A 2,500-nucleotide genomic window follows, 5' to 3' on the forward strand; every position below is an offset into this window, starting at 1 on the left:
GCCCGCGACGGGCAGTCGTCCCGGTCTACCGGGGCCCCGGCCGGATCAGCCTTTCTGTTTCCCCCGCCACGATGGATGCACGGGATCCCGGCTCCGGCGCCGCGGACCTCGGTCGGGGACCTCCGCCGTCGCCTCGGTGCCCCCGCCGGACCCCGGGGGTGTCCGCGCCGGGCAGTCTTCCCGGTCTACCGGGGCCCCGGCCGGATCAGCCTTTCTGTTTCCCCCGCCACGATGGATGCACGGGATCCCGGCTCCGGGTCCGCGGGCCTCGGTCGGGGACCTCCGCCGTCGCCTCGGCGCCCCCGCCGGACCCCGGGGGTGCCCGCGACGGGCAGTCGTCCCGGTCTACCGGGGCCCCGGCCGGATCAGCCTTTCTGTTTCCCCCGCCACGATGGATGCACGGGATCCCGGCTCCGGCGCCGCGGGCCTCGGTCGGGGACCTCCGCCTTCGCCTCGGTGCCCACGCCGGACCCCGGGGGTGTCCGCGCCGGGCAGTCTTCCCGGTCTACCGGGGCCCCGGCCGGATCAGCCTTTCTGTTTCCCCCGCCACGATGGATGCACGGGATCCCGGCTCCGGGTCCGCGGGCCTCGGTCGGGGACCTCCGCCGTCGCCTCGGTGCCCCCGCCGGACCCCGGGGGTGCCCGCGACGGGCAGTCGTCCCGGTCTACCGGGGCCCCGGCCGGATCAGCCTTTCTGTTTCCCCCGCCACGATGGATGCACGGGATCCCGGCTCCGGGTCCGCGGGCCTCGGTCGGGGACCTCCGCCGTCGCCTCGGTGCCCCCGCCGGACCCCGGGGGTGCCCGCGACGGGCAGTCGTCCCGGTCTACCGGGGCCCCGGCCGGATCAGCCTTTCTGTTTCCCCCGCCACGATGGATGCACGGGATCCCGGCTCCGGCGCCGCGGGCCTCGGTCGGGGACCTCCGCCTTCGCCTCGGTGCCCACGCCGGACCCCGGGGGTGTCCGCGCCGGGCAGTCTTCCCGGTCTACCGGGGCCCCGGCCGGATCAGCCTTTCTGTTTCCCCCGCCACGATGGATGCACGGGATCCCGGCTCCGGCGCCGCGGGCCTCGGTCGGGGACCTCCGCCGTCCCCTCGGTGCCCACGCCGGCCCCCGGGGGTGTCCGCGCCGGGCAGTCGTCCCGGTCTACCGGGACGGCCTTGGGCGGGTCCGGTTTACCCGGGCCTCGGCCGGCCTAGAGTGTTTCTGTTTCCCCGCCTTGATGGATGTACGGGATCCCGGCGCGGGGGCCCCGGGCCTCGGTCGGGGACCTCCGCCGTCGCCTCGGTGCCCGCGCCGGGGCCCTGGGGTGTCCGTGACGGGCAGCCGTCCCGGTCTACCGGGACGCTCGGGCGGGACCGGTTTACCCGGGCCTCGGCCGGACCGGAGTGTTTCCGTTTTCTGCTTCCCTGCCAGGATGGCTGCGAGGGGTTGATTGAAAGAGCTGGTTTGACGTGAAAAGCTTGACTTCAAGTGAAAAGTTTGTTACAATTTCTGCCATCTTCCTTCCTCCAAAGTTTTGGGTGTAGTTTTCCCAGAGGAACCTCTCGTAGGCCTTTCATTTCTCATCTTAACTTCCCTCATTTATTCCATATTTTCCTTCCTCTTGCCGAATGGCCGAATCCAGTCCATTTCTAGTCAAGGAAATTATTCTTATTTCTTGCTGACCTATTTGCTTTGTGGAGCAAGTCGTTCTTAGGTCCCTTTGTTCTTTCTTCAACTTCTTCTGCTCCTTCTCTCGACGCTTTCTCGTCTTGTTCTCTTACTTGGCTCTCTTTTGGCTGTTCTTTCTTCTCCTCCCGTCGTCCGTCCCCACTTTCATCTCTCCATCTTTCCTGTTCTTGGTCATCTCTACGTTGTTTATCAAATAATTCCGCTTTCTCTCTTGAATCTACTCGATATCTTTGCTCTCGCCAGCTCGCCGATATTTCAGCTCGCCGATATTTTGTGCTTTCCCGTCGTGTTTCCCATCCATTGCGATCTCTCTGCTCTCCCTGTCTTCTCGGTAAATCGGAGATGAATTTCTCTGGGCGGGTGGTTTCTCATCGCGTGTCTTGTGTGCGCTCCCTACGTTTCGTCCATCCCGTTTAATATCTATCCCTCCCTCCCTCTCCTTGCTTTCTTCCATTGCTTCTGCTAATATCATTTCCAGAATGATAACCCTGAGCCTGAACCTGAACCTAACCCTAACCCTACAACTTTTCTCCCTAACCCTAACCCTAACCCTAACCCTAACCCTAACCCTAACCCTAACCCTACAACTTTTCTCCCTAACCCTAACCCTAACCCTAACCCTAACCCTAACCCTAACTCTACAACTTGTTTCTCTAACCCTAACCCTAACCCTAACCCTAACCCCAACCCCAACCCCAACCCTAACCCTAACCCTAACCCTAACCCTAACCCTACAACTTTTCTCCCTAACCCTAACCCTAACCCTAACCCTAACCCCAACCCTAACCCTACAACTGTTTTCTCTAACCCCAACCCTAACCCTATAA

Source organism: Pituophis catenifer, unplaced genomic scaffold, assembly GCF_029215685.1.
Source record: "Pituophis catenifer annectens isolate HBS135680 unplaced genomic scaffold, rPitCat1.0.hap2 SCAF_86, whole genome shotgun sequence".
In the NCBI taxonomy this organism is placed as follows: Eukaryota; Metazoa; Chordata; class Lepidosauria; order Squamata; family Colubridae; genus Pituophis; species Pituophis catenifer.